Raw genomic sequence first — 10296 nt, 5'->3', positions numbered from 1 at the left:
GGATTGACGTTTAAATCATCCTTATCACTCTGAAACGTTTACATTCTAGTTCTAATATCGTAGTCGTACGTTTAGAATCCTAAACACATAAGGTTTCCAGATCCGGTCGGCAACAGACCATAGATCCGAACAATTAACAACATATCATGCACAAAGCATTTAGCACATAAAAGCATTTTAGGCACAATTCCTAAAATAAGCTAGTGCTCACACCTCACAATCATCGCTTAGCATTCTAAGTTTAAGTCTATAAATAAATCAATATTCCTAGTTCACTTAAACCAATGCTCTGATACCAACTGTGACATCCCCAAAATCACGGCCAGAAAAGACCGGTTTGTTTATGCTTTATAAAAATCAGAGTACTTCATTTCATAAAAATGTTGCGGAATTTGTTCCCAGAAAATCATGGTAAATACGTTATTAAAACATTTTCGAAGAAACGTATTTATTTCATTTTAAAACGTTTGGGATGTCATCGTTAATACAGAAACATAAGCATAAACAGAACTTACAATTATTTACACTAGTGATTTACATCTCTTTAAATCTCTCAGTGTAACGTCACTTCATAACGTCACATGTGATATAAATAAACTGAGTGGGTCAGGTTGGGAAACCTGGTGAGTACATAGGGTTTTCAACCCACAATAATATAATTATTATGTTCAATCATCAAACAATTAACCCAATTACCCATTCCCGTTATCCTTACATTATGTCCGTAAAACATCTAACACAAGGGACCTAGTCAAAGGACTATCATTGGGATGGAGTATACCTGGTGAGCACACAGTTCACACAGTTCGAATAAACACATAGTTCGGATAAACACACAGTTCCAATAAACACACAGTTCGGATAAACACACAGTTCGAATAAACACATAGTTCGGATAAACACACAGTTCGAATAAACACCTACAGGTTGCGAGCCTGCTAGTGTTCCACTGGACTGTCTAGAATAGTCCGTGGTCGTCATCTATACTCCGCTAGATGACTAGATCATCAAGAACAGCTATAACGAGGCCTCTAATTATTTCATTTTATCACACAGCAACTAATACATCTATCAATGTTTTACCCCAACATTTTCGTAGATATAAAATACATATACAGTTTAAATCATTGAAAACATGTATAAATCGTTCATCCAGCATAGATAGCAAGTATGCAGATAATATATACACACAGCACATAATTTATATAAAATACATATACAGTTTAAATCATTGAAAGTAACTATGCACTCACTTGATTAGGTGGTGACTCAGCACTCAGACAGCGCTTCGATACTCTCAAAACGATATTCCTTCGATAAAACCTAGTATCGATATCACTAGGGTTTAGTTTAACGATAACCGCAACAAATTCATTAGTCCGAGTATTATTAAGTGTTAATAATACTCGATATAACTCATTTTAATAGCCCAAATAATTATTTTAAGGACCTAATAACATTCCTATAATTATTTGAAAGGTATATTAAAAATTGCATAAGCGTAGCACACTTACAGCGAATTTTATCGAAAACCGGGACTTAATTGGAGCAGCGTTTCGAAACCGAAAAACTCCTTTTTCTCAGGACTTCGGGAGCCTCAGGGCTTCCCTAGGGTGCTAAGGGGTTTTTCTAGGGTTTAGGGGGGGTTTGGAACTCTAGAGAGAGAAAGAAACTAGAGAGAGAAGTGGAAATTGTGTGAAAATGAGGGCTGCCTTCGCTGCCTTTTATAGCCTGCGAGGCCTCGGTACGCTGGGCGTACCTCGGACCTACGCGGGGCGTAAGGGCTCGGATAAGGCTGCCAGATCGACTCCAGTTGTCTCGCATTCGGAAGGGATAAGACCGAGGTTACGCGGGGCGTTCCGGATCTCGTACGCGAGGCGTACTCGTGCGCGGGGCATCGGATGCTAACGCTGGGTGTATGCGAGGGGTTGCGTGTCATGCATCCGAGGCGAGGCTTTCTTCAGCGATGGACGGTCTAGATCGAGCCACGTCATCGCATCTAGCAATAGCTTCGCAAATTCAAGTTTAATCTTTAAAAATTCGTAACTTTTTCATACGAACTCCGTTTTTGACGTTCTTTATATCCACGCGAAGGTTGGAACGTACTCTACAGCTTTCGTTTAGACTCCGTCGGCCAATTTTGGTTCGATTTTAAATTTTATATTATTAACGGGCCGGGACACGATTGGTCCGTTAAATCCTCATAACTTCTTCACCCGACTTCCGTTTTCGCCCATCTTTTTCTCGTTACGCTACTCTTAACGAGATCTTCGATTCTCGTTTAGGTCATGTCGGCTAAAAACCGTTCGGTCTAATATTCGAATTTCGGGTTGTACACTGCTAATCTGAAACTTCGAAAAATCATAACTTCTTCATACGAAGTCAGATTTGGGCGTTCTTTTTATCGATGTTCTTAGTTTAACATATTCTACGACTTTTGTTTGGATCGCTAAGGCTAAATCTCGCTCTATCGTAAATTCACTATTTACGCTTCCCGGTGCCGTGCCGGTTCTGTCGCGAAACTTCGACGGGCCATAACTTCTTCGTTATAACTCGGATTTCGGCGTTCTTTATATGTACGGAAACCTTGTGACATATTCTACAACTTGGTTAAGGTTATTTATTCTAAATAATCTTTTTGTCGAAAAGTCGTTTTCGACCCCTATTGCCTCTAATTTGACTAGCCCGGATCTACGAGCGTTACACCGAGTACCTCTAGTTCTTAATCCATACAGTGGCTTTCTAAGCAATGTAGAGACTCCCAACCATAGATCTACTCTCCTACAACCCATCCATCACATAAAGTGGCAAACTTTACGTGAATCCAAAGAGATCTAAGCATAAAACACTCTTGGGCTAGGGTTTGGGACGAGGTCAATCCCAGATCTGAGGTAGCAACCTCAGATCAATCCTCCAAACCCCACATAACACTAGATATGCTCCCAAAACTTCCACAAATGATAGATCTAGATACACAAAAGCTCAAGCAACAAATTATTACCTCAAAAGAAAGCTCCAACTAAAGAATAATCCCAATCTCTGCAAAGCCCCTTTCTCCAATCCTCTAAATCTTCAAAATCTCTTCACCAATCACTTCTCAAAGCTCCAATTTGCTCTCCAATGCTCTCACCAACAGATCTAGGGTTTTCTGGACTTCAAAGGGGGCTAAGGGGACTGAAGGGAGGACATTAAGTCCTTTAAATAGGGTGCAATCCCGAAGATTAGGGTTTTTCTCACTTTAGCACTAACTCGCTAAGTCCAGCCGCCGACTCGCCGAGTTGGCCACTTAACACGTGACCAGAATCGTGACTCAACTTGCCGAGTCTACCCATGGACTCACCGAGTTGACCATCCTTATTTACACTTTGAACTCTAAAGTTGCTCTTCTGAACTTGGGATGTTACAATCATATTTGTATCTTACAATTATCTTATTGATATTTGCAATGTGCTAGAGCCTTTGAAGTATTTTGAATGCATCAGGTGTTCTAGGTTTCAGGACATGATTCATATGAAGGTGGGAATTGGTGTTGAGAACACTAATGCAAATCAATAACAATATTTCGCTATCAGTGACGTTCTTTTAATAGTTCATCTTGCATTTGTGCTTCTCATCTTTGTTGTTTGTTTCTACATATCATTTCAAACTGACATAAGGGTTGTCTCTATTTTTTCTGGCTTTGTTATACATGATGGAGGAAAAGTATATGAAGTGAGAACTAAGGTTAATTCCTTTTTCTCTTCGTAATTTTGTTTTATGATAATTATATTTTTTTCTGTTTTTATTTGTTTTGCTTCTTGTGGTTAAAATTTAGTAGAAACAACTTTCGTTGAGGTTCTACACATATGGATAAGCTTACGAGGGACAATAGAGCCTAGCATGCCAAAGCACGTAAAAACTTTATCAGGTTTACATTTCTCTTTGTCAACACAAAAACCTTGTGTTGAAGGATCCATGTCAGCAGTTTAAGGTACGCTTCCCATGATTTACTGAAACTAGTTCTATTTCTGCAAGGGTAAATCTATCTACACGATATAAATTCTTTATGAACGAAAAGACTGATTTAATATGTTGGCTATTTGATTAATACAATCTTTAATTGTTTTTAGTTATATTTTTATACTTTAAAATTAAAATGAAGCAAACAGCTTAACATGGTGCTAACATTTTCATTTATACCATTTTATTTATATATAAACTTTGATTTATATATAAATTTCAAAAGATCGTTTAATATTTTGATTTTTTTAGTTCATATCATTATCATTTTAATATCCTAACTTAATAATTGTTTATAACATTAGCATATAAAATTTGATATATTTTAAAATAAACCATTAGGCAATAGACGATTTATTTTTTTTGGTCTTAAATACTATTTTACTATATTGATCAAAATCATATTTCTTTTGGTGTGTTATTTGTGGGTGTAAGGAATATAAGATCCATTTTATTTAATAATAGCATTTTTATTTCAAACAAATAAAAAGAATAAGAAAAGTAATAATGTAAAGGGCACATTAGTCATTTTCAAGTTTAACGGGGACCAAAATCCATAACGAAACTGGATGTAGATGACTTTTTCCACAAATTTTGAAATAGTTAGATTTTCAATCGAAAAAAATTTAACCCATAGGACCATTTTATTGTGTATACGAGTACCTTTCTATAATTTCCTATTTGACGTGATATCATGTCATGTTTGGGACTTTAATTTTTTTTTCTTTGTTGCAGATCACTGTCATCCCAACCCAAAGTGTTACAACCTCATAAAGTCCATATTTTAACAAGTACACATGTTTTTGAAATTCACATGTTTAATTCCTCTTTTTTTTAGCATACTTGATATTTTTATTTTCCTTCAATTGTTTTACAATTTTGTGGGGTTTTCAAGATTTTGAATTAGGTCTTTGTTGAAACAGGGGAAGAACTTTCATGTAGAGCCACCACAAGAGAAGTTTCCTACTTTATGATTCATGTACACCTAAAGATTCTATATCACCATGCAGTTTCTGCAAAAGTATCACCAAATCATATGAGTTTAGCGCATGTGTTTTATGAGTATTAATGGGTATGTTTAGTTAGTTTGGAACGTATTTTTGTTTTAAATATTCCGAGTATTGTTGTAAGACAAGACAAATTTTAATTCAAGTAATTTTTTTGTTTTCTATTTATTATGTTAAGTTTTTATTATTATTTTGTATTCTATTGAATTTATAAAAAAAAATTGTACCTGATTTAAAATATAAATGTGTTGTGGTTAGAGACTGAATGACATTATATCAGAGACTCATATTTAGTCCTTGAAATATCAGGTTAGGGATTGAATGGTATTTGAGACTAATATTCAGTCATTGAAAAAAATAGTATTATAGAATAAACTAGATAGTTTAAAAGACTGATATTCAATACCAAATGATATTATCAAAGACTAACATGATAAAGGGCTAATATTCAGTCACTGAAAAATAGTATTAAGGACTGATATAGCATCAAATTGGGGATTTGAAGAAAAGAAATTAGAGACTGAATAAAATATTATGTAAGACTAATTTTCTGTCTTTACTACTTTGATGAATTAGGGGTTGAGTTTCAGTCCTAGATACATAAAAAATCGACTATCTAAGACTAGGTCTCGGGGACTAGCTAGGGACTATCTAAATCAGTCATTGATTCATATCAGAGACTGATTATTGACCATCAAAGACTGATTATGTCAGTCTTTGATACCCATTTTTCTTGTAGTGATCCCTTGCTGATATTTACAATTCAAAGTTAACATTAAGACTGGGGTCCGGAGCAATTACCTATGGAGTGAATCAAACGACAAAGTCCACATAGTCAAACGGCGATAGGGTTTTATTCATGGATTATTTAGATAATGAGATAAATGTTGGGCGTGGGATGATGAAAACCAAAAAAAATGAGGTAAATAAAGAGCTTTTGGAAATAGAAAAACAATGGAAGAAGAAAAATGAAAGAAGGTTGAACAACACTCACCATGATGCGATGAGGATGAGACCATGTGGCGGTCTGTCACTTACAACGACGTGTCAAAGCCCCATACAAATTTAAATTTGAGCCTTGAATTTTAGTTGTCCACGATATTTTATACTATTATTCCACTATTTTCAGCAAGGATGTTCATATTCTAGAAGCTTTCCAACAAAAAGATTCAAGCTTGGTATCGATAAGCAACCCACAACCATCATTCGATCTCGGGACTATATACCCAAGGAGAGTTTTTTTTCCTTTTCTCATTCTTTTTTTTTTTAACATTCATTAATTGTTATTATATACAATGAGGGTATTGTATAATTTAAGTGTGGGGTAGGAGATCAAATTAAGGAGAAAAACATGCTAGATTAAAATTTTGAAAAATAATAAAGTCTTGAAAAAATATTGTAAAAGATGAATATTGATGTGCAATTTATATACTACCTAGTTTTAAATTTATAATCCTAATCAACTTAACTAACAAGTTGTACTTAGACAGTGTACCCAGTCAACTTTATAGAATAGTTTAGGCAAGCTAGGTATCGAACACATGGAACAGATTTAGTAAATAATATAATTACTAAAATTAATCTAAACACAATAATTCAAGAAGGGGTTTCTATCTGATTGTGCAAGTTTACATTAACTTTAAATTAAGCACAAATGATTGTAAACAAGACTTAGAAGACACTTTCGTTTATTTTCGATTCCCCACTTTTCCTATGTGTAGTTTCTAAATATGAATTTATTGAGTTGGTTACCAATTTAGATGTAATTAGCAGTCTTGATCTGATCTCCTAATATTTTTACAAATTTTTGGAATACTATGTAATGATCATACACAAGCACACACAAAATTGATTATTAATGATAATTGGGCTATGTAAGATATATCTAGATAATTATCTATGATCAAGACAATTAATTTAGATACAATTATGGTCAAATGATATTCTCCAACACAGTTAAATTTGTTACCTTTATTACTTAATATAAGATGTGATTAATCCTAGATCTAGTAGCTTAATGATAGGTAATGATAATCAAATGCATGCATTAACCAACTTCATAAAATCTAAATATAAGAAACTAGCACATATTATTAGGGTTCATCTACACTAAAGGAAAGCCTAATGATTAGCTATTCATAGCAGAAAATAAGCACACAAGAACACAAGAATTCATCATTGTTAATCTAATGCAAACCGAATGTGATGTGTGATCTTCAAATCTTCAATCTCCAAGTGTTCTCTCATTCAAAGGGTTATTTTTCACAGATCTGTGGCCTCTAAAATTGATTATCACTCTAGGAAACCAGATCTAACCTCCAAAAAGTTAATAAGTAAAGGAATTTTAATAGTTTCCAAATACCGCATCTCACGTCCTGAGTAGTAATGGCTCACTTCGTGAGCTCAGCATTATCCGTATTCGGCAAGGAAACTACATTCCCCGTTGTTATCTTCTGGACGAATATATACTCACACCGTGACCAGTAATTCTCACATCGTGAGCTTCTATTTGACTCAATTTTATCTTCTTTAAGCTTCATTAAGCTCCCACCTCAGCTCCAGTCCTTGTAAGTTACAACTTTTGTTAGTTTAGGTCCTTTTACCTCAAGAGTGTCCTGTTTGGCTACAAAATATAATTTAAGTCAATAAGTACCAAATATCTTTGCAATTAACCAAATTAAAGCATAAAATGTATTAAAATAATTCCTAAATATATGTATAAATATAGCAATATGAAAATACCTCACACTTGTCTTTTGTTTTCTCTCAAGCAAAATTGATTTTTATTATTATCATATCAAGACTTTGGCTACCAACATCGCACAAGACGATAAATTTTGAGCATCTCCATTACTCCATGACTACAATGCATGTATTTACGTCCAAACATTCCTAAGAACTTCCCTAATCCTAAATACTCACAATCTTCATAAGCACTTTCCCGCTTCTACTGAACAACACTCATTTTATGTATCCCTGCGAATATATCCTCATAAATATTTCTTAACCTCAAGGTATTTTTGGTTAAACGACCAAGCATACATATGGAAAAATCACATAGAAAATAAAAAAATACAATAAATAATAACTTGATAAATTTCGCCTCATTCTTGAGTCTTTGATAATTTGGAGACTTTTCCCATTATATTTCTTGATCTTCATATCTTTGTAGACTCTTATTTCTCAAACTTTTACAACTTTTTCTTTTATTTTCTATTTTCTTTTCTTTTTTTTTCTTTTTTGCATTTTTTTTCACTAAAAACTAAAAACCTGAAAAAACATATGCTTAAGCAAGGGAACTTTACTTCAACCCTTAATGGTTAGATGTATTAGTCTAAAGTGCAATGACTACATAAGTTCTCTTGGATATATTTTGTGTTTTTTTCCCATGATCTCACTAGGATAAGGAATCCACAAACAAAATATAACATATATTGGCTCAAATAAACATTGAAAATGGTATTGGATCGTTCCACACAACACTAGCAACCTTAATCTTAACATAACAATTTTTAACTAGATGTAATTTTAGATTATTATTTCAAAACTTTCTAATAATTGTTTTTTAAAATCCTAATCATTTTTCAATTTTTTTAATCAAAATGCTTGCTTTCCTATATTCAATCCCCTACCCCATACATAAATTATACAATGTCCCTATTTCGTGCTAAAACAATTAAAGAACAGATAATTAAAAAGAAAAAAAAATTGAACAGACTCACATGGTGTAGTAGTGGCATGCTCGAATTCTTGAAAGTGGTGTGGAAAAGCATGACCATCATGAATTTGTACTGGAACTGGACTTTCACAGGTACTCATAAATTTTCTAAATAAAGGTGTGAACCTAAAACTTGCATCTTCAAAAATTTTGGTGCATTAAATCCTCAAAGCAATGCATCGTAATGTGGGAGAGCATACGCCACATTGTCTGGTTGAAAGAAAGAGAAAAAATATGATCAAAACAGAACTGGGACAAAGCAGAATGTATGTCTTCTTCAAATTCTTCATGTTATGTAAACACTAATGCCCACTTAAGTCGTTAAGACATATTTTAAGTCCATATTTTCTGCATTCTTTCCTTTGTTCTCTATAATTGCACATGCTTGTCAACCCATACTTATCAAAACATGTGGTCTTCAATTTTAAAACACTAGCACTCTCGACTTCTCTCTTTTATCATCATTTTTTGCGATAAATATAAATTATGGAAACAAAACCAACTCGTAGGTTGCAAAAAGGAAACAAACTTCCATCATTCGGTTACATAATTTTAAATAACCTAAATATAAATAAAAATAAAAATAAAAATAAAAATAAAACAAACATCAAAACACACAAAAAATAAACTAAGAATAAAAAAATAAAAAACTCAAATAAAAGGTAGATAAGTAAGTTATCATGCATCATCATCATCGTCTCCATGTGCTCCACTAGACCTGACCCGAAATTTTTGTCCCGACCACATCTCGTTCCATGCTAGACAAATTGGGTATTGATTTCCTAGCGTTGGGGGTTGCATGACGTTAAAATATTGCACCATATTTTCCATTGTTCCCCCGATCCAATTCATTCTCAACCGCATGCGATCAATATATCCCGCCATTATTCCATCTTGAGACGGCGGATGGGAGACCAAATGTGGCTTTCTTGTGAAACCCCTGAATGCCATGTCCCATTTGCAAATGTTCTTCAAAAATCATACCCACTTACCCTGGAAGAATAATCACGCCGCCCGAAAAAATGAATTAAAAGTTGGAGACATTGCTTTGTGTTGTAACTATAAACCCATTCGCCATGAAAATTCGGCCAAGCTACACTTACAATATTGGCCACCAAGACGAAAAACCAAAGCATTTGCATAATGAGGATCCACGGTAGTTGCTTCAAATGAAACTATTGAGAAAACCACAACACATTACCCTTTGAAAACAGGTTCCTTGATCGAGAGTTAGTTTTTCCAACAAGTGCATGTAAAATAGACACCATTTTCATTAAATCTCTTAGTGAGGTATGGGTTCAACCTCTCCAATATTCCAATCTCATTTAGTTTTCCCCAGTCAATGGTGGGAGTAGTGGAAAATTCCTTGTTGTAAAGCCATCCTAATTCTTTTTGGGTAGTTGTTGTAAATCTCACACGGAAGATCTTCCAGAAAATCACACGAAAGATCTCCTTCTGACTTCTTAGTAAACTTTTTAGGACTTATTTAACCTACAAATAAACAGCAAACAAACCCAAAAGAAAAATCACAAATTTAGCATTAACAGCAAAATTAGAAACTAGGTTACCCAG

At 34.0% G+C, this 10296-nt stretch overlaps 1 long non-coding RNA gene across 2 annotated transcripts; it reads left to right on the top strand.

Annotated features, from left to right (window-relative positions):
* The first annotated feature begins 3537 nt into the window (after positions 1-3537).
* Positions 3538-5068, top strand: LOC122195015 (uncharacterized). Of its 2 annotated transcripts, XR_006184937.2 has the most exons (4): positions 3538-3723; positions 3818-3907; positions 4735-4790; positions 4923-5068. It is a non-coding gene; the product is annotated as an uncharacterized LOC122195015 (long non-coding RNA). The 2 variants fall into 2 exon arrangements; XR_008225260.1 differs by having other exon boundaries at positions 3538-3907.
* Positions 5069-10296: the final 5228 nt, after the last annotated feature.

The sequence above is a fragment of the Lactuca sativa genome, chromosome 7 (genome assembly GCF_002870075.4).
Source record: "Lactuca sativa cultivar Salinas chromosome 7, Lsat_Salinas_v11, whole genome shotgun sequence".
Classification (NCBI taxonomy): Eukaryota; Viridiplantae; Streptophyta; class Magnoliopsida; order Asterales; family Asteraceae; genus Lactuca; species Lactuca sativa.
Note: the sequence above shows the minus strand (reverse complement) of the source record. Positions and strands in the feature narration are given on the sequence as shown.